Below are 22,997 nucleotides of genomic sequence, written 5' to 3' on the forward strand. Positions count from 1 at the left end.
ACATGATTGTTTCCAGTCGAATGAGGAGTTCTACTGGGTTCTGTTTTTAAAGTACAAAAGGTATCTTTGAATTTGGGATTAAATGGAGGCTATGAAAAGGACCGTGGTCTGGTTTGTGTCTCGCTACCTCTTGGTACCTGGAATGAAGGAGGGTAAACAGCATGAACTGTCATCATGCTTTACTTAAAAGCATGTGTCATTCCCTGTTCTTAAGTGGTTTTGCTTTATTTTGTTGTGATGATCAAGGCGCTTCCACCTTCAGAAGTGTCTTTCCAAGTTGACAACTTCATAGTTTTCCAGGTTTTTGGGTGGGTGACCCATTCATCTCTTTTCAAACTTAAAGGTTTGAGTGAATCTGGGCATTTAATACTGATGCCTTTTCCTGGTCTTAAAATCAAGAATCAAACATGGTTAGAAGGGAAAAAGGGATTTTACCTTGGTATTTATTTTAAGGATCCTTAGGTGCATTACATCCAGGTCGAATGCACCCCAATGCACACCACAATGCACACCTCCAAAAGATCTGGTATAACATTATAGGTCTTACTAATCAGCAGATCTATCAAAGATTCCCCAGTGAGAGGCTTGAGTAAGCCCCCCTCCCCAAGGAACCTTCCCTGGATGGTTCTATCTTGGTTTACAGAATGTGTTCTGGAGAGCACCTTGGGGTCTGGGGCACACTAACCCCTAGCTATGAAGCTTCTAAAATGTTTAGTCTCCCAGCTGAACAAACAAGTCCAAGAATGTAGGCAAAAAGCACTAAGAATACAGAACTTATAAAAAGGTATACGAAGGATATAAAAGAAAAGACAAAAAATTATCATGGCGTCAATAGGAAGCAGAAGTTGCCCTTGAGCAGATGCTGCTCTACCAAAGCAGCCTTGGCAGTGCAGGTACAGGGTTGAGTTTACCTGTTACTGAGATTTCCATTTATGCCCATCCATGAGGATGTGGTCTCAGCTAACCACTTTTCTCATATAGTATGTTAGATTTTTTTTTTTCCAAATGGCTTTTTTGGGTTTAAAATCTTTTGTGAGATGACCTTTTCCTTGCAAGGAAATACACATTTTCTCTTGCATCTTTGAAAGCGTCAGGGAACAGTGCTTAGAGCAAGACAGAGTTTCATTGTGGACAGACACCGGTTTGATAATGCCTTTTGTCACAACAGACATATCAGTTCTTCAAGCCAACAAGATGGTGTGGCCACTGGTATGCTGTGACTTGTTCAGAGGATTTGTTTTGCATTAATATGTTAGCAAATTGTACGAAAATAAAACAGCTGGTCTCAGCTTGTAGGAATTTCTAATGCAGATGCTGGGTTGGGTGGAAGTTGAAATACGTGTGTTTCAGTAAGGATGAAGAAATGAATGTCTCAAGCCCAAGGAAAGACATGCTGACCAAAATGCTCTTTCCTACAAGCTTTTATAATAGCTGCATCATTTGGGAGGCTGCGATTGCAATAATTCTCCTGTAAGGCAGTAAATCATTACCAACCTGCAGATGTTATACTGAGTTGGGATAGCGATATTGTTATCTACATCTGCCCCCTCTGTCCTCCCAGTGGAATTACCCCACTGATATCCTGATAGTCAGCAGGAGGCAATGGAGGCAGCACACCAAATGTGGTCGGTGAACATCGGTTTTGTGAAATGCAGTAGTGTAATGTGGGCAAGACAACTGAGAAGCTGTGAGAGGCTTCTCCTCTGAAAAGATTGGATAGGCTTCATCTGGAGATAAAAACTTATTATTGGTGTTGATTTGAACAGTAAGAACACTCTCCTGTTTTGAAAATTGTTCTTACTCTTTTTATATTTTAAAAATTAACTGTGAACTAATGCACATTAATAAAAAAAAACCCTAAATGAAAAAATGAATTTAGCATTTCCAAAGATGGCTGGCTAAATGATTTACAAAATGCTGGGTGTACTTAAAAATTTTTTTAGTTCCTTTTGGTAGAATTGTTTTGTTTTTTGAGCAACCTGACCCCTACTGCTATTTGAATAAGTGAACAAAAACATGCTGTTCCTATGTCCTAAACACGGAGCATGCTGTTACCCAGCTAGCTTTCAGCATATTGCACTTGGCTATAAAAGGCTGTGCATAAAAGAATCCAGAAATATTTACAAGATAAGCCAAAAACGCTCCCAAATTTCCAAGTGTTTGTCACTTCTTTTTCAGCTTAGAACATAAGTTTTCTCTTCAAATATAGGAGGTTTGTAGACTTCTCTCCAGCAGATTTGCCTATGCAGTGTAGCAGCCCCCAAGCATCACTGGTTTGCCTCTTCTTTGAGGGGGAAAAGCAGTGCAAGGGAAGCTAAAGCTGCTTCCTGATTGTTCAGCTGCTCGCTGACCCATAACACACTTCACACTTGCTCTTTTACAGCTAGGGCAGAAAACATTCAGGAACTGAATTTCTCTCCACTCCTTGCTCTCATCACATAAGAAATTGTATCAAAAAAAAAAAAAAAAAAAGAGCAGAAAAGGCACCAAACCCTGCAGACTAATTCACCTTTTATTCGTGGGTAGAATCATAGAGGTCAGCTTAGTTTTAGTCAAGAAGACTTCTTTTTTCAATTTCCTGTCTTTTCCCCCTCCATTTGGAGCTTGATTTTCTTAAGGTGTCATGCAACGTCTCTGTCTGTTCCAGCTCTCCTACCCGAAAGGCAATTATAAAAGTGCCTATGTGAGATTTTCGTGAACATCTGGTTCACAGCATTGCAGGAATTTGCTTAAAGTTTCATTTTATGTACATTGCTATAAAGTTCTAAGACACCAACTCTGGAATTATAAGCCCCTTTATCAGGCTAAGAGCAGAAGAGCTGTTACTGACACCACTGTTGAGGCCATTGACTATGGGCATAAGGCACTATAGAAGTTTGTCTGTCCTGTGTATGGTCATTGTTGGGCAATTGAAATCTTTTTATTCACAGAAGTATAAGAACTGGCTTTTCCTTTTCTAACCTATTGCCTTTCAGACCCATGGGAGGAGAGAAGGTAATTGAGAGTCAGTTCCCTTTCAGTCCCTGACCATTCCACTTCCCCTGCTGTGCTAGGAAGTAGTGGTGTATGACTGGCAACTCAATAAGGGGAGCTTTGGGACACACAGAAAGAAAGGCAGAACAACAGAGAACTTTTTAAAAACACAAACAAGAAAACACTTTAGTAAAATATTATTCAGGCTTGAATCAGAAATCTGTCTATGAAGTTTGTGTCACCAGTTATAAAGCTAGCAGCACTAGTCTTAGAGGAATGAGATGCTAGGTAATACTATTGCCCTGTGGGGAGAAGAAACAGAGCCCTGGCACGCAGCAGCCTGGCCGGCCTTGCAGCCACGTGGCCGATACCAAAATGCAAGGCCATGGATAATCAATGTTGTAATATTTACCAAAATATTGTTCTACTCAGAGCAGATTGTTTCTGATGGACTTTTAGCTGGCTCTGGTTTAGGCCTCTGTCTGTACATGCTTAACTTGGAGAGAAAAAAGCAAGCAAATGAGGGGGAAAAAATGTTGCACCAAGCATAGGGTGAAAAAAAAATTATCTGTAAGATTCTGTGTTGCATAAGTGCCCCTGGGACTAATCTGGTACATCTCCAAATAAAACAGAAACCTTTGGTGCTTGTAACTTTCTGTGTGGAATGACAATAGTTTCTGTGTATGTTAACTCTGTAAATGTTTGCTGTAGATACTATCAATGAGAATATTTTATTTAAAGGAGTGTATTAAAGTTTAAACCAAAGAAACTTTCCCCCCAGCCCGTGAATACAACAAATACAACAATTAGGTAGTAAAAGCTGAATTGAAAGTAGGTCTAGGTGTTAAGCTGTGTATTTTATAGGTGAGCTGGAGCAAAAACTTGTCTAGAGGCACAGCATACCCTGGGCTGGATGAGGAACTCTCTCTGAAAGCCCCAGCAGTCAGCAAACACCAGCCAGAGTTTTGTCTGAGGTACAGCAAATTCTTGTCAAATGACTGGTTTTCTGTGTTGTGGAGGTGTGAAGAATTGGTGGTGGTTTACCATCTTCTTTTACTTGGTTTTGTGTGCTGATTTGGAGAATAGGATAAAGACCACCTGCACTGCCTTCAGGCCTTGATCCCCAATTCAACCTACTTTAGCTTGTGCATTTCCCTGAGAGCTGGGACAGGCAAGGTTGTTGATGATGAGCAGGATAAGCTGCTAACACCATTTCTTCTGCAGAGCACAGCAAGCCATACTTTTCATCCAGAAGAACAAAAGCATAATGCTATGAAAAACTATAGAACGATGGAAATGGTTAGGTCTCCTCAGACTGGAGTGACATTACAGCCTATATTTGGGGTTACCCTACTTGGGGTCAGATTTCTGTATGGATTGAAGTAGTCCAAGCTTCTGGTCCACAGTGAATATGGAAGAAAGACTGGAATAGCTGTGCAAAGGCTTGCTTCCAAGTACAACTAATTCAAATTTATTATTCCCATGCTGTGAAAAAGTGCAATGTCTAATTAAGTTTTTCTTCTGATGGGAAATTTCAAGATGTCTACATTTCATTTCACTTTTTCCACCAAAAAAAGCCTGCTAGCAAGGAAACCTAGCAGGCTGCCCAAAGCAAGTCATTTGAAATATAAGGACTTTTTTTTAAAAAATCTTTGGCTGCATTTTTGCAGCCAAGTTTTGTTAAATGATGTTTCCATAGGATATTTGGAGTGATGAATCTGTGTTTTCCATAGGACATTTGTAGTGATGAATCTGTGTTTTCCAGTGAAAAATTGTTGCACTTGCTAGCTGGAATGCAGGTCTTTGTAAAATAAATGCATATAAATATGTCCAAAAATCTTACAGTGTGTGCTTGGACCAAGGACTTCCATGACACACGAATAAAGAGGAGCAACGCAGGAGATTTGAAATGTGGAAGTTTTTAATCAGTAAAAGGAGGATGAATTATTCTCTTGTTCAACTAATATTGAGTATTGATTTACCTATATTTATATCAAGAAAGAGAGGATACTTCTGCCAAAATTTCCCAATATTCTGGAAGATGATGCACTCAGTAGGTAGCAAGACATACCCTCATCTAGTTTTGAGTGTCATTAGAAACTGCCTGGTTTTAAATGCATCTTTTGGTCTGATGCCGAATGATGGTCTTATGTTCCAGGAATTGCTAGTGCCCATGAAAAAGTGAGGAGGCCATTACATACCCTTTTTTTCTATCTTAGGTTACATACGTGATTTACACAGCCACATATTTGTAGGAATTTATCTCAGTCTTTTGATCCCTTGCTAAAATCTTGTGTGTCGGTAAGAAACAGAGCTTGCCTTCACCTCCAGAAAGGAGCCTCAGCTCTCAAGTGGTGGGTGCTTTACCTTCTTGCCTTGGAGTTGGCAAAATTTGGACTATAGCTGCAGAGAGGGGGCTGAAGGAACCATAGGGACCTACAGTTTCCTCAGTCCTTGGCTTAATTTTTAGAGATGCCAGGGAAGCTGTGTTCCCTTGGCTATAGGATGCCAAAGGTTGTAGATCTAAGTGTTAGTGACCAGATCTGGAAATGTTACTCTGAGCATGCCGTTACAGCATTTCCCTGTACTGTTGGCTGGCTGCAACAGGCAGATGGGAGAAGAGGGCAGTAGAAGGATGGTAGTGAGGTTTTCAGTTTCCAGCAGGTATTTCTACATAAAGGTTCAGTTTAAGAACACTCATTGCATAGGAAGGCCATATATCAACAGTATCATGGCACCTAACCATCCTCCAAATAGTAAAAACATTTATTTTTACCTGTTGAATTCTATAGTAGTATACTTTCTGTTATTTTTGTGGTTTGCGAAGTGTGAAAGAGTGTAAAGGAATTACTCTTGTTTGCACAGGAACCAAACCAAAACAAGCTCTTCCCCAACTGTGTTGTCTTTGCCCGGTCAGGCACTCCAGGTGAGGACATGTGTTCCTGTCCTATGTTGGTTGCAGCTCTTGAGAAAGCAACACGCATAGTCCTCCAACTTTGGAAGGATTAAGGCCATTATTTGTGACTTCTTTTGTGTTGTTTGTCCAGCTGGTGTCAGCAGTTGAAACTTGCATGAGAAGACTTTTTGACAAAAGGAAGCCTGTCATGAATGTGTAAAACACGCGTGTAACCCAAACCCTGGTATTTCTATTACTGTTAGAGTTTTGATCCAAGAACCAAATGAAGGCATGCATTTTGATTTGGCAATATCCAGCTTCTGATACTTCAGTGCTTAAAATGAATTTATATAAAAATTAAATAGCACAAAAATGTTTTAAAGTTGTTGTAGCGCCAAGGGCAGGTCAGCAGGGTGTGAGTGGTATTATTGCCTCTCTGAGTTTCCCTGGCATGTACAATGCACAATGGGCTGTAGTGCTCTGACAATATCCTTCAATATCCTTTCCACACCACAGAGAAGCATTACCTGTTGTTGAGCCAGGTGTCAAAATGTCAGTAGCCAATACAGATAACCACTGTCATTCCCACTGCTGATGGGGAGTTGTCATAGAGGTGCTGCCAACCAGACTTGCAGAGGAAGTTTGCTGCAATTTTGAGATCCCCAGTCTCTTGGCTGGTAGCTTAATGCTCAGACCATCCTGTTCAGAATTTTATCTTGCAGTGTTAAGGAGTTCAAATAAAGCCTGCTGCAATTATGTTAGCAGTGTATTTTGGCAAAGGAAATCTTCCAACATGAAGCACAGTTTAATACGCGTAAGATTAAAAATCTTTCTAAAATACTGAAGAACTATAAAAATGAGGGGAAAAAAATCAAAAACTCAACAAGAAAGTAAGAGCTGCACTTTTTTTGTTCAAGGACAAGTTTTACTAACCACATGCATGGTGGGGAAAACCTAGCCCCTTTTCTCTTGAACTACTGTGGGCCACACGCCACAGGAGGAGGTGTACCTGTATTAGGGAAGATGTGCACAGGTGGTGTGCAGCTTCATCCCACAGTGTGCAGAAGGAGGGGAAAGATCATTCTCTCCTAGCTCTCTTGTGCTGCTGTATGGCACAGAGCAACTCTAGTCACCTAGAAAGGGAAGTCTTTTCCAATTAATAATCTACCCTGAAGCTGCCATGCCCACGCAAATCATGTATGCTTGAACTTTTCCTGAAGACCAGCAGGGCAAACACTTCTCTGCCACCCTCCAAGGGCTCTGCTTGCATGCTGCTGGGAGCTTTGCACTTGCTCTTTATAGAAGCACTGGAAGGTAGCAAGGTCCCGGGGGAAAGACAAGGACCAAGCAGCTCTTGTCTGGCAACAAGAAGGGTAAGAAAAGATCCCATTTTATCTTTGTTCTCATGGAAAGTGTCACAGGATGTTTAATGTCCTTTCTGAGCAAAGACCTGCTGCTTTCCAGATCTTGCCTGAAAACACATGCAGTATTCAGCAGGCCACTTAGTTTATCTTTCTTGGATAAACAGAAGGCTGCTGGAATTTGAAACTTGTTCCAAGAGTCTAGGGTCCAAATCTACATGAGCCCTTCCCCTGGTCTGGTCTGGGGTTTTGAACTGTTTGAAAATTTAAAGATTGCCAAACTGCAGCATGATTCCTAATGGGGAGGAAGGGCTGGTGTATGTGACAGAGGGCCACCCTTATGCACAAGTTCTGGTGTTATTTCCACTCTTGAGTGTTGCCTGACTTTGGAACCGTTTAAAAATATCCTATGAAATGCCTGAGAGCACTGATCCACAAATCCCAGTACTGACTTTGCTTCCACGGGAAGAAAAAAATCCCTCTTAATGCGATGAAAGCTCCCGTGGCACTGCTGAGACGCACTTTTTCGTGTTGGTGAAGGTACCACGAAGGAGAGACTCCGATGACAGCTTGACGGAGCCGGGCGAGGGGCAGCGCTCGGCCGAGCCCACCGGGGCCCGCTGCGGGGAGCGGCAACCAGTCGGCCAGGTGGGCGACCGGGGCGGCCGGGCAAACTGCGGCAGGGAGGGGAGCCGAGCCGAACCGAGCCGCTGCCCTGCCTCCTGCGCCGGGGGCCGCGCTGGCGGGGCGGGCGCGCCCCTCCCCGGGCCCGCGGAGCCACCGCCCCCGCGGGGCAGCGCGCACCGGCGGCCGCGGGGCTCCTGCCGAGCCTGCAGGTGGGGGCTGCAGCCTGCAGGTAGGGGCTGCAGCCTGCAGGTAGGGCGTGCGGGGCTGCGGGGCCCGGGAGCAGCGAGCAGGGACAGAGGGGTGGCCGGAGCGGGGCGCGGAGCGGGGCGGGCAGCGCGGCTCCCCGGCGGTGAGGCTGCAGCCGGGTCGCTTTCCTGCCCTGCCTTGCTCGTGGTAGAACTGCGGAAACATTGAAAAAATCAATAAAAATGAATGTAAACGCCACTGTTTAATGAAGGAACTGTATATACGTGCATACGTAGGTATAAGTTGTTGGTCTGGTGAGATGTTAGTCAGGTAAACAGCGCTTAAGGATAAACAGCGGTTCAAGTTGCTAGATGGTATGAGGAAACTCAGGTATCTTTTATTCCTGTTGCATAAGCAGAACGAATGTACCTGTTTCAGAAGCAGGTGTGAGAGGCAGTGCTGCACCTTGCCGTCGTCCCCGTGTGTGCGGACCCGCGGCTGTCGCCGGGATGCCCGTGCACGGGGGTGTGTGAGTGTGCCTCTGTGAGTGTGTGCCTCTGTGAGTGTGTCTGTGTGTGTGTGTGCCTCTGTGAGTGTGTCTGTGTGTGTGTGTGCCTCTGTGAGTGTCTGTGTGTGTGTGTGCCTCTGTGTGTGCCTCTGTGTGTGTGTCTGTGTGTGTCTGTGTGTGTGTGCCTCTGTGAGTGTGTGCCTCTGTGAGTGTGTCTGTGTGTGTGTGTGCCTCTGTGAGTGTGTCTGTGTGTGTGTGCCTCTGTGTGTGCCTCTGTGTGTGTGTCTGTGTGTGAGTGTGCCTCTGTGTGTGTGTCTGTGTGTGACTGTGCCTCTGTGTGTGTGTCTGTGTGTGTCTGTGTGTGAGTGTGCCTCTGTGTGTGCCTCTGTGTGTGTGTCTGTGTGTGTCTGTGTGTGAGTGTGCCTCTGTGTGTGTGTCTGTGTGTGACTGTGCCTCTGTGTGTGTGTCTGTGTGTGTGTCTGTGTGTGAGTGTGTCTGTGAGTGTGAATGTGCCTCTGTGTGTGTGTCTGTGTGTGTGTGTCTGTGTGTGAATGTGCCTCTGTGTGTGCCTCTCTGTGTGTGTCTGTGTGTGTGTGTGTCTGTGAGTGTGAATGTGCCTCTGTGTGTGTGTGTGCCTCTGTGTGTGTGTGAGAGTGTGTGTGAGCGGCTGGCTCCCCAAAAGCTCCAAAACCCAAGGCGCAGGCTGCTCAGATGGGCTGGAGAGCTGGCCTGTGGCCTTCCACAGGGATAGTTAACTAATCAAAGCAATCCTTATCCTGAACAGCCTTGATATTTCTTCTGGGATATTAACCCAATTGATTTCCAGGAGAATTCTTACTCCCTTGTAGGACAACCAGGTGTGCAATAGACTCGGGCCAAGTGGCACATCTTGTAGGAAATTGTGTGCTCACAGGCTGACTAAATTCAGGGAATCTATTCAATGAAAAAAAAAAAAGCCAGAAAATACAGTGAGTATTATCCTTATTTTGAACTTTCTGATAATTTGCCACTCATTTATCAACCTATTCTGTTTAATACCTCTACAGGTAAGCTGTTAAATTGGTATTTGGGATGAATTTAGGATTGTGTGATAGCATTCTGACTAAATTGGTTTCATTAAGTTAACAAGCTGGTTGGGACAGCTGACTCTGTTGTTGTAGGTCTGCTCCTACAGTGGCAATGAGGAAACGTTTCCGTTAGTGCTGGGAAATTGGAGGATAACATGAAACTTAATGAAGTGAAACAGAATTGCAGTTTCCTCAGAGTGATTCTATTATGCCTCAGTTAGGGCTGTGTTATTGCTCACCTCAAATCATTAGCTGTTACTGTCTTTTTGTATTTTTTTTTTAGTGCTGCATAGCACATACTGTGTTCTTGTTTTATATTTTTTCAGTTGCATTATATTTAATGTTTACTTTTCCATCTTTTGCAGCAGTGTAACTGAAGCTATGTTTTAACAGAAGGTTTCTCTGGGCTTCCCTAAGGGGGTTTCTACATTAATGCCTTTAAAATTCAATCATTAACTACTGCCTTAACCTGAAGCTGGAAAGTGATGATGAAAAATAATATGGCACAGTGTGTAATTTAATTTTACAAAGCTTTATCAGAATTGATTCAGCTGATATGTAAACAGGGGAAACCTCGGGAACTTTCTTTTCGCCCTAGCTTGCACATTGACTTCAGCTTCAAGCTGTGCACCGTTTACCTGACAGCTGCATTGCTACAGCACTGACTGATCGGATCTGCTGAGTTGGTTCTTGTCTGCAGCTGTGAGGAAGGGGACCAGGACACCCCCAGGGATCCCTTCCGGATCCATATTCCCAGGCCAAGGTCCAACAGACTGGGCACAGGGGGGGAAGATTTTTCAGATGTTTTGGTGCAAACACAATTGCTTCCTGAGGGAGAGATTTGGCATGTGTTTCCTGAGTGAACTGTGCTTGCGTAAGCAGCCCCCTGCCACCCTCTGAGCTGGACTAGCACAGCCATTTGTGGGGCTCATGGGGAACTGCATCGGGGAACTGCAGTGGGTTCAAAAGCGCCTTTTCTTCTTTTTTATTGATTACTTTTAACTCTGATCTGTCTGACTGTGGGGTTGCTGTGTCAGGGTTGAGAAGGTGGCCTGAAAGGAGGGAACATGTGGCAGGGAGTAGGAGGTAAGGGCTGTTTCTGCTGGCATCACTGCTGCTGAAAGAAGTAATTGCTTATCAAGCTGTGGTCAGAGGTGGATGACATGTGGTTATGGCAGTTGCCTGAAAAATGTAGCTGAATGCTCAGATATCTTATTGCAGTTAGTTAGCTGTATACACGAAGATATGATGCTCTGTTTCTGTTGTAACTCTGAGTTTGCACTTAATGATTTTACTTTCGTGATGTATAACTATGTGTACAACTTCAGGATACGTTCCCTACACTATTCTCTCTTGGAGTATGAGCATTTTAAAAGACCATTTTTCTGGAAAATAGACCTAGGCATCATAAGAATATGAGTTTTATTAATCAGATTATATTTAGCTGGATAGGTGAATGCCTAAAATTCTAAACAGGAAGATTAAACCACCCCTAAGAGGGTGCCTCTAATCCTAGAGACCATAACTGTGACATGCATGCACTTGACTCTCTTTTACATGTACATAAAATGTTAACTATACTTTTGAATGTAGTGTAGACCTGCTGTTAAATTATGAATGACAGAAGCAATTTGACAAGTAGCACTGTTTTAGTTAGTATGGTGAGACTAAGAAGTCAGTTCAATGTAAACTTTTCATAATCTGCTACAGTTTATTTTATTCTGGAAAGCATTGATGCTTTTGTGCATTGTTTTAGGACTTGTTCTCATTCTCACTTTAGACACTTTGTTTCTCTATCATGATCCTATTGTAACTAGTAAAAAAACACTCAGAGCATATTGTCCTTTTAGCACAAGTGCATATTTAGAGAATGATGGTACTCATTCTTGTTCACAGAACTTGAAGGTGAAATTATGTGCTATTGCTCTCTTTATTCAACAGAGAAAAATCCCTTCTTCCTTCCAACCTAAAACAAGAAACTTCACAGGATTGAAGAAAAGTTTCTTACCTTTACTGTCCTGTGGTGGGTCACTACATCTGTGGTTTGGATTATCTTTGTAGAGTCTCATGTAGATTTTAAAAAGCAGATTAAAAAAACCCTAAAATTTTAATTTTTTCCATTTTTTTTCCTAAGAGGAAAGGGTTTTCTTTGCAGCAGCCTTATGAGAGCAAAATACATATTTTATGAGCTATATTGTTGTGTGTGTTAATTGACACACATTGATGTGACTGTGAGTAGTAAAACTGCAAGTTACATCTTGCCTGCAGGAAGTGGGCTCCCAGCCTGTGGGATGGAGAAATTTGGAAAGGTGTCATTTTTAAAAACCAAAACTGTAGCTGTCCAAACTAATTACTCTGTTTTTCTTCACTGGAAATGAAGGTGCTTCCTACTGAGCTTATTGAACTGATGGTTTTGTTTTCCTCTCTGGAAGTGTTCTGCACTTGCAGTGGAGTGGAAGAGCTGTTGCCAATGGGGCTGTACACTGAGTTGGCTGCTCTGGGTGAACATACATACCCAGGTGAAGACTCTCTTTTCCTGGATTGGCTCCCTGTTCCTCCTCAGCTTGTAGGATGCTGGGTATAACTACATACAGGGAAAGCTGTGATTTTCTAAGTATGAAATCTTCGGTGTTCAGGTTCCTCATCCTCCTGTTTTTGGAAGAAGCATTTTTCAGTACCAGAGGGTGGGTGCTGCTCAGGTGACACCTGTCTGGCATGGTCACAGACACCATGGCAGGACAGAGGAGCCCACAGATTCAGGTGTAGCCAGGAGGCACTTATCTTTCCTTACACCGAAAGATCAAAATCCATCACTTTTGTCTCCACAGCGTTTTAAGCTGTGCAAGCCCCTGAGGCAGCAGATCATCTCCTCAGCAGCAAGATGAGCTATTCAGTGGTAAGATTAGCCAGCAATTTGTGGCAAATTTCTTCCCCAGAGCCTGCAGCAGCTGGGAATTGTAGAACTGGCTTGAGGGCGTGCAGCAATGTATTTTGTCAGTGAGTTAGGATAAGTTTAGTCTTCATTAGTAAAACTCTATCGGTTACTTTGCATACAATACAAATGCTACTGAATAGTCATTTCTCAGCTGCAGTTCAATGTTGGAGAACTACAAGTTATCCACAAACCAGGATAATCTTGCTGCTTTTACTTGACTTAAAAAAAAATGAACAGCATTTTTTGTTCTTATTTCATTTCTGTGTCATATTTATAGTTTTTGCTTGTTCTGTTTGATGAGATAATGAAGTGAGAAGGCAGTAAATGAATCTTTAGTATTTACTTTTAGACAACATTACTGGTTTTCACTGAAAAACTGTTGGTTTCTTTTTCCTTTTTTGGTGTTTTATTGTAAGATGATTTTCTGGGCTTTGGTGTGAATGCTGTCTCACAGCATTATATAAATAACAGAGAAAAATGAAGCAACTGTATTTATTTAATATGTGTTGTATGTCTGGTCTGTGCAGGGGATGTACACCCACACGCATGAGGAATCAGGCTTATGTTTTACGTCAACTGGCAAGTTAGGTAGTGCTATTTAAGTGGCTAGGATGAAAAATTAATGTAAAAACAAGACATGGGAAATAATCTGGGCTCCTTTTACTATTAAACATCATTTTCTTTGACTGTTCTCATTGTCACTAGAATTTATTCAGTTTCTGGGGAACACTGTCCTTAAATGCTTTTTGAATGGTAAATACATTAGTTGCTAGCAGAGGGTTGTCATAAGTGTCCAGAAATATTGATCATGGGAAGCCCTAGACCGTATGTGGATATTTATTTATAATGTACATTTTTGTTCTTTTAACCTACTGGCAGGTAAATAAGGAGAACTGATTTGCCGCCCTTTTCTTTCCAGCTCTCCAAGTTTCTTGTGCAATCTGTGAGTGACTGGGATACCATCAAAATTATTGCTATATCTTGCCAAGAGATGTGACCAAACTTCAGGGATTCCTCAACTGTCGCAGTTTGCCAGAGTACTCGCCTACATACCATTTATTTTCCATTTCTTCTGGGATAACAGTGTACCTAATGTTTGAAAGCTTTTCTCAAATCCTTTTGATGCATTAGGTGAGAGTGCAGATGAAAATAGGGTGAAAGAAATTTCAGTTCTTGATTGCAACGTCAGAAGCAAAGCTCCTGATTAGAAAAAAAAATGGAAGAAGGAAATATTTTCTTTGGATGTTTAAAAAATGAAAGTTGTTTCCCAGCTATTGCAGAAGGTCCTAGAGGCAGGTTTTGAGTACCAAAACAGAGAAGATGTTTTAGGCTAGCAACCACCAAATTCCTGCATCCCCCTTTCTGAATAGGACCTGAAAATATTTTTGGAGTTGGGAATTCAGCTCCTCATCCTCAGTCCTCAGCAGGACAATGCTGACATTTTTCTCTCCCTTTGTTCAAAATGTAAACAGTCTCCTGTCTTTCACCTTTTTTTCCAAACTCAAAGTTTCTTTCCTTCCTGCTATTTCTGGATTTCTCCCAATGTTGATGTAATGATACATATTTCCCAGATGTGAAATGCAAATGTAGAAAGTGGGATCTTTCTCCTGCCTCTCTCGGGGTTTCTTGGAGTCTGTTATGCTGTTGAGTTTCCTAATTAACATCTCTCCTGATTCAAATGGTTTTCCTGCTGGCCATAATGTTTTGGAGGCTGTTTCAGTACTTAATAAGTCACGTCTTAGAGTGTTCATAGTAAACATATCTTAAACTATGTTGGCTTTGAGAGCTTCTTGAAGACCTCACAAAAGCCCCTAATTTAGTCTGTAGACATAGTCAAATACCTGCTCCTGTCTGTTTTAGGCCTTATCAAGTTGTCATGTTTGACAATATCAAGCTCCTTCAGCAGAGGAATGTTTGGAGCTTGTTCAGGCAACCTGCTGGTGGGTGCACAGCTGAGAAGGTGGCAATGCAGGGCTGTGCTGCTTCTCTGTGGTCACTGTCCCAGCTCCTCTCTGCTCTGTCGTCTTCGGATCACACTGCAGTGGAGTATGGATTCCATTTGTGTTACTCCTATGCATTCCTAAAGGTATCGGAGTATTTGGATTGGTAATTTCTAGACTTTGTGTTTATTCCTCTCCTCCAGAGGCCCCTGTTATCAGCCCTTCAAGCTCATCACCATTATTTCCCATAAAAGTCATTAAAAAAACACAGAAAGGGAGAGCTGAAATAAGAAGAATCAAACCCCAAATGGTTCCACATTCAAGGCATGTGCCAGCCTCATCTTTCTGTCACTGAAATGCTGAATCCAGTCTCTCAGCTATTGAGCCTGAAATTTCCTGGGCTAGGGGTGTCACACTCAGCCTTGCCTATACAGGTGGGCTTCAGTGTCAGCATTCAATAAATATCCAAAGCTGGTTTTAGTGAGTTGATGCACTGAACTAGATGGGAATAAAGGTTTCCCTTTCATCATATGGGCTAACTGATCTGAGTCAGCCCTTGAAGAATTGATTTGATGTGCTATTTGCCATTTGAATGTGTTGATGTTGTTACACGTCTCATAGGCAGCAACTTCTCATGTTTTAAAAGAAACAAACATTTCTTGTAGTTTGCTTTTTGTTTGTTTGTTTGTTTTTAAACATTGCAGCCTTCCAGATGCAGTCCTGTCAGTTTGGATAACAAACCACTGCCTATGTATTCTGACCATGTTCATGTCGTTGCCGCCACATGTTCCTGGAGAGTTCTCTCCCTGTTGACTGTATCTCTTGGCAACCCTGTCTTCATGCAAACATCCTCTTAAATTACACTTTCTTCCATAAAAGCTTGAAAGACACACCATCTGACCTGCTTCATCTAACAAGCCAACACTACTTATTTTGACTCAAAACAACTTGGGAAGCTTCTTCGTAAAGTGCCCTCTGCCTCTGTTGACTCCCTTCTTCTCTCTTTCTAAACTTCTGTAATAATTTCTCTTTCTTTCTTTAGTCTGAATGGTCCTGGGGCAGCTATAGAGTGATACCACCAGCAGCAAGCCAAAGTGCATTTTTAAAATACTGAAAAAAGTTTTCCTGTGGACAGAGAGAATATTGGAATGGAAATCAGCTGAGCAAGAAAAGCCAGCTGAGAGCAGAAGTGCTTTCCCTCTTGAAAGGACTGAGTTAATACAAAGACCAGGTAGTTTCTCCACTTGATCAGTATCAACACTGTGCTCCAATAGCAGCTGTAGTTTTTTGTATGAAAGCTGTTTTCTGTGTTAAGTATAGAATTAACATTTTCTATTTCCTCATCTAAAGCAGTTCAGACTATTTCTCTGTGCATCTGGTATTTTGCATTGAAAGTGGCCCAAATATTTAATTTGGGAAATGCAGCTGCCATAAAATACAATTTGACGACAGCAGAGAAATTAGTATTGGATGAAAAATGTGCTGAATGTGGCATCACAGCTAATCACAAAGGACCCTCAAACTCTCAGCAAACATATGCAGTTTCTGTCATTATGTATTGAAGGACCTGGCTTCCACCCTAAATATGTGAAAAAATAAGCAGTCAAAACAGGACGCAGTTGGAGAAAAATTTAATTGGTCAAATTTCATTTTTGGTTTTGCAGGTTGGCGTGTGGCTGTGATGCAAATTGGCAGGGCAAAAATGCTTTGTTAGCAGAGACATCCCTGTGAATCCCAGCCAGAGCCAGCTTCCTGTAGAGACAAACACTGTTATTTCTGTACCCTATTTAGCTCAGTGGGACACAGCACAGATCCAAAGCATTGAGCAGTTCCCTTTCTGGTTAACTTAGGGATCCAGATGCAGAGTAGGTAGGGCAGTAGAGCAAAGCAGTGCAAGTGACAATGAGAAATTTAGGATGAACTGTGGCTCATTCCCCGCCTGGTCCACCATCCTCTGCTCTGAATGAAGCCAGTGTTTCGTCTCTTGTTTGTGGTCAGAGTTCTTTCTATCAGTGCCCACTTAATTTAGCCTGATGGAGTAGCAAGTTGGAAAGAATAAATAGAATTATGCCACACAGATGGTCTATTTTTAATGAAGTTAATGGAGTGGAGAGTAATCTCTGAGGGGTTGCAACCCATATGATGTAATTCTGCCTTTGGCTTATGGTGCAAACTCCATAAAAACAGCCCACACGTGGCTGGTGGTAAGATGGCACTTGTCAGTTTGCAAGCTTTGTTTGTTTGCCAGAAAGGATGAGATAACAAAGTATTTCAGATGAGAGGTGTTGCATGGGCATCTTGGGCATATAAGCAGAGGTATTCTGCAGAGTACTCCTTTAGTAAGCAATTTTTACTTTTACTCAAATGAGAAAGTAAATCTTGGGAGACAGCTGTGAAAACTCAGTACACAAAGCAACTCCTAGAGAATAAAAACCCCCTTGGTTTTATTGCTTCTAGAGAATATAGCAAGCAGGTAAATGCTGTTGTCAGTGTGCCAATGCCTCCTGACAGGATAGGTCTATGTGGTTGGCACCAATGCACCAAATAAAATTTGTGTAGGGAAAAAACCCAGAGGATGTGAGTGTGGTGACAGACAGGACAGCGTGTGAAACAAGCGGAGTGTGTTTTAGGGTGGCGGTGGAGGAGGAAAAGGAAATCTGATGGCACTTGTGGACTCATTAAAATTTGCTGTGATTCTGTTTTTGCTTCAGGTGAATTTAGAACTTTGTAGCAATTTAAAATGTATTAAATGCAATCTGCCCTTATGTGAAATACCCACTCAAGGAGAAAAATTATCTAATGATGAAGGATTTGGAGTATGCAAGAGACCTTGTTTAGGTAGGTGCATAGGCAGGCACTGCTGCCAACACCTTTCCAGTGTTTTTCAGGGTACCAAGATACATCAGTGATACTTAATTGGAAATGGCAACTTAACTCTGTGAGAGATGCCATAGTTGAGAAACAGATATTAATTTAATTTGACCTTAGTTTTTGTTTATCAGTTTTAGCGTGAGGTCAAGATTATCCTTTTTTTATTATGGTGTCAATGAATATATGGGTGAACCAATAGTTGCCTGCAACAATTCTTTGGAATGCTCAAAGTTACTCTTCCAGGTAATTCAGAAGATGCAATTTAAATAATACTATCTTGATAGTTATAGTTTATCTCCTATAGGGGGTGAATTTCCATTGTAAATAGAAGATGTTCTTGAAAAAATCACTAGGACCTGTTCATTTTTGCAGAAAAAACTTAATTTCCTGTGAGAAGATTTTAAGGAATATCACCCTCAGTGTATCAATATAGGAATAATTTTTTCTGTTAATTCTTGAGTTATTTTTGCTCCTTTAGTCATCCGTGTAATAAGCTGTTTAAAGTGAAACTGATCCCACTAAAAGGATTTTTGATAACGAGATCTAGTTGAGAAACAATTACAAGGTTGGCTGGAATAACAGGATAAGAGGATAACAGTTGAGTTGTCCTTTTAAATCTTGTTTTCATTCCCAAGCTGACATGTGGTGAGACTTCGACCAAAGGATACTCGTATGACTGTCCAGTCAAACCAGGGAGCAAATGCATTTCTTCACCATGGTTCCTTGACCAGTAATGTCAGTAACAAAGCTGAGAGTGAAAAGCCCGGACTACCTGGTTTTTTTATAAAAAAACCCCTTTCTTATAATTCCTATGGAGTACCTCCTGGACCATGGTACCAGCTTGAAAGCCCATACTAAGTTCTACAAGCTATTCTTGAATTTCTTAGCCAGGCTTTTGTTTTTATAAACTTTCCAATTCAGTGGTTCAAAATGCTGTGATAAATGGCCAGCAAGTTGGCCTGTAGGATCAGATGAGAAAGCAGAGCCTGCACAGTTTGATTCTGAAGTGTTTCCATTTGAGAGTTTGCCCATAGGAGCCTTTGGGTGTTTTATGGGAGATTTGGCAGGCTGTGCTGGTTCTGGGGCTGTAGATATTCAGCTGCTGTAATTAGGACTGTGTTTAATAGGAAGAAGAAACAGAGCATTTTTATCCATGTTTTTATAACCAGTTCTTACATAAATTTCTAGGTTATTTTTCTTAGATAGCATCAGCCTCTTTCTTTTTTCCCTTTTCAAGTACTTTACAATTTCACCTTTTATGGGCTCTCTTATCATTGCTGTCTAACATTTAACAAGATGACTCCCTAACGTCTTGCTCCTCCAGATGGGCTCTTTTCCTCCTCCTTTTATAGCTATCTGGCTTTACAGTGTAGATGTTGAAGAGAAAAGACAAATGTGATACAATCTGGGGAAAGTGGTTTCCTGTTTTTCTACATACTGTCTCATTTACTGCTAGAGTAACTCAAACCTCTTCTGTAAAATTTCTGCCCTCACTACTTACAGGTTTGTTTTCCTGCCAAAGGACCCTTGGGTCCTTTGGTGCAAAGCCCTTGGTCTCATTCTTTTTATGACTTAAGATAATCCTGTGCTTCTTGTGGTCAGATATTTTTTCAAATATTCTTTCCAATTACATCTCCATCACAGGCATGTCTGAACACTTTCTGTAACATTCTTCTTGCTGACAGTGTCTATGGAGCTGAGAGGATACAAACTGAGGTTATTTATGGGAACATCAGAGAAAACGAAAATGGAGATTAACTTTTAAAGAAGTTAAAATAGAAATCTGGAGAGCAAAGGTAAAACATACTTAAGGTATAACAGGGAGATTTTTTTTTTCTGTGTTTCACTTACCAAAACAAAAACATTCTATGAAGGGAAATGTTCTTTAACATAAAACTGAGAAACAGTGTTTCTGGGCTGCAGTGCTAACTAGCAGGAGTACACCCTTAAGTATCATGGAAAGTTCCTGCTGATCATTTCTGAAAATGATGTAATCAAGCAGCTGCACCAGTATTCACTCAGCAAAGGAAACCTGGGGCACTTTTCTCAAAGCTTTAAACCTTTCCTAAAAACTAAAATATGGTATTAAACAAGGATCTAGCTGAAACATGGATGGCTTGGTGAGGCTGAATGGAAGACTGAGCATGAAGAACGTGCTGATTTGCCCAAGACACTTGGGTTGTCTGTTAACTTTCAGCATGTGATTTCACCAAAACAGTTACTTGTGAGTAGATGCATATTTTCACTACATGCATGTTGCCTAATGCATTCTTCCTGGTTGGAGATATATTTTGTATGGCATGCTAAGAGTTTTTCATCTTGACTTCCATCTGTTTCCTTGTCATTCATTTCAATATTTCATGTTTCCTTCCCAACTTAGTAGCTTCCCTTTTGCTGCTTTCTGAAGGCTATGTGCAATGACACACATATGAGCCTACTTGTGCAGAGATGTGTTCATGGGAGTGTACCTATGGATCTATTATAATATATTATGCTTTTTTAATAAACTAAATGTGATTTGTACAATGACTTCTCAGAAATACCTAACCTTGTAAAGCCACACTCATCAGTAGTTGCTTTTGGAAGTCTGTTTCAGGAAATGACAGACATCCTGGTTTTTTGTCTTAAACAGTTGTTCATCCAGTACTTAGAGAATTTTCTACCAGTCCTGCTGGGGATTATGTTAATGCACCATTGTATATACAATAATTATATACTAATGTTATTATAGGGAGAATAATTTGTGGCTCTGACATGATAGTAAGGCTATCTGACTTTTTTACAGAGTTCAAGGTCTCAGCTGAAAACCTCCCAAGAGAAATAATAGTCACGGTGCAATCATATGGTGCATATTGTCCATTAGAAGAGCATGCATGGCATCAAGTGTCATAATAGCTTTGTTTCAGAATGTAAGCTTGTGTGAGCAAAAGGAAATAACCTGCCTTGCCTTTCCATGCCTGATTAGCTTTTGCAAATATTGCACATTGAAGAAGACAATGAATTGATGCTAACAGCAGCCATAAACCATCAGATAGAGGCAATCTTCTGCATAGCTTGCTCTGTAGGTACAGAATTTGTTTTCTAAAACAGTCATCTCCTTTCCCTTTAGAAAGCACTTGTGTAAGATTCACATCTTGAAAATCAACTGTGAAAAGTATTTTTCTGTGTGAATTGCTAAAAAACCAAACAGTGCCACTTGGGCTCTGAACTCTTCAAGAACATGGGGAAAACATGTCTTTGTTTAAGTGCATCTTACTAAAACCCAGCCAGACACATCAAGGACATTAAAAACCAAATTAGTTTTACATGGCTTGAACAAGGTTTTTCCATGAACAGAAAGGCTGAAAAGGTGATAACTGTGAAACAGCTCCAAGTACAGGTACAAGTTCTGTAAGCGTATCACTGAGACTTCTAGGTGAGGGCATACCAGTGTCCCCTGGGCTTTCCTCCTATTTTCTTGGATCTCCTCTGCCAAGCAGGAGCCTGGCCACTGGTGGCACCTCTCCCAGGACACTTCAGAAGGGCTGTCAGTGCTTCCACAGGCTGGGACTCCCCACTGAGGACGTTTGCTGGACCTGGTGTTCATCAGCACTCATTTCTCATCAGAGAGAGACATAGAACTGGAAGCAACCGCAGGTTTTGGGTGGCCTTTGGAACTTGCAGGTATGTTCAGGGAGATGTGTCTCCATGGTTGTCAGCCCCTCAGCTTCACCCAGGTACAGCTGCACTGTTGTGCCTGAGCACTCCTGAGAGCATCCTAATTGTCTCTGGAGAGATCAGAACAGCATTTGCTTGTTATATGATTCAGCAGGTCATCTCCAGCTAACCTAAGAGAGGTTAATTTTTGGATCCTTATCACCAAAGTAGGGGTGCAGAATCAGTGAAGAAAGGGGAGAGTAGTGATTTCCACAGACTGACTATGTAATTGTCTGAAAAAAAAATGTGCTATTCTCACGTGTTCCATAGCAGCTTTGCAGTGATATTCTTTCTCACAGCAAGGTTGTCTTGAAGATGGAAAAAATAATATACCAGATGTGGGGAAAGTGTCAGTTGAAGATCATTTTGATTAAAAAGCTTTTTCAGAATTTCCAAGAAATCATGGTCAGATGCTAGCATTTCTTTAAGGATATAAGACGACACTAACAAGTGCCTGATCCAGAGAAGTGCACAGATCCTCGAACATAGGAATGACTGAGAAAAATTACTTTACTATCACATATTTAAGCTTAACAGTAAATGAGAAGTGTTGGAAATGTTTAATCATCATTAATGATATATTATAAAACTCAAAATTAACAGATATATAATGTAATTATAAGGAAATCGAAACCCTTCCAAAAACCACTGCCTACCCACCACCTGTTTCTATGTTAGGAAATGTAGCAATATTGAAAATGGAGAGATATTAGAAAAATAGCAAACATCAGAAATTTCTGACACATCCGTATGTTGACATCATAAGATGGGACATGTGTGACCATAGCCTTGCTAAGGGTGTGCTCACTGACAGTCTCAGCTCAGATTTTGGGAACAGCCATGTACTCAAGGAAAATTGTCTGGCTCTCTGTTCTTTCCATCACAGTGAAAAATGAAATGGTGAGTACTGCGCCTATTTAAAAACCCTTAAGAGAGTCAATCAAAAATGCACATTTTCAGGTGGGTTTAAAGTCAAGCTTTTCTATGCAAAGGTGTTTTCCTACAAAAATATTCCTTCATGTGTTTTACTCTCTGTAGTTACACAGTATTATTTAAGGGCTAACCTAGCCAGAAACTACATAAAAGGGTCAAGAGGTTTCCATTATCATTCACTTAACCTTTTTCTGTAGACCCCTTCTGTCAGGCTGTTGGTTTTCTGTAAGCCCCACACAATGGTTTTAAGAGACAAGGGATGTTCACATTACATTTCTCATTGCTGACCCAGCAGAGAGTAACTATTTCTGCTGGGCCTCAAGCTGCACCATTTGGTTTCAAAATTTCTGGCAACTTTAACAAATTAAGGAGCCAGCATGGCAAAGTGATTTCTGTGGGAGGCAAGCATGGCCCCTCCTATCCCAATGACTGCTTGGTATGGGAGCAGCTGATGAACATCCTGCTGCTCTACAATCCTTCCTTTTGCCATCTTTTTCATGTTACAGCTCTGAGTGTTTTTACTTTTGGGTAAAAAGGGAGTCTTCTAAACTCTTGCCCTTGTTTTGTGTCACCCCACTCACCTATGCCCCTCTCTACCAGCTGCTTAGCATTCCTTTGCTTTCCAGACTGCTTTTCCTGTTCAATCTGTCTCCAGCAACCACCTCCCTCCTATGCATAAACTGAAGCGCACAAAGAGTGTCTGCTGTTCAGCATAGTGATAGGAGTTATTAAGCTGGGCTGCTACACAGTTATCTTCTGTATCTGGATACATTTTGGATGGAGGGCAAGTTTTATCAGATGTTTGTATGCTGCCCAGCCCTGTGACACTGCTCCCTGGTCAGAAGCCCCAAAGTACTACTGCAATACAAATAGAAATTATTTGTATACAAATACAAATACAAATAAATTATTAATGTTGCTCTTATTTGGTATCATAGGGAAATCCCTCCTTAAAAGTATAAAAGTGGTTACACATTTTCAAAATAAACCATCCAGATTTATTC

At 41.5% G+C, this 22,997-nt stretch overlaps 1 protein-coding gene across 7 annotated transcripts in view; it reads left to right on the forward strand.

Moving 5' to 3' along the window:
• The first annotated feature begins 7,109 nt into the window (after positions 1–7,109).
• Positions 7,110–22,997, forward strand: part of SLC16A12 (solute carrier family 16 member 12) — a 34,787-nt gene continuing 18,899 nt past the window's right edge. The window contains exons 1-2 of one of the 7 annotated variants that reach the window (XM_032115756.1): positions 7,110–7,242; positions 7,771–7,878. The gene's annotated coding sequence lies outside the window, so the exon portion shown is untranslated. The other 6 variants (XM_032115758.1, XM_032115761.1, XM_032115762.1 and 3 more) reach the window with 6 other exon arrangements.

This window comes from Corvus moneduloides, chromosome 8 (assembly GCF_009650955.1).
Source record: "Corvus moneduloides isolate bCorMon1 chromosome 8, bCorMon1.pri, whole genome shotgun sequence".
NCBI lineage: Eukaryota > Metazoa > Chordata > Aves > Passeriformes > Corvidae > Corvus > Corvus moneduloides.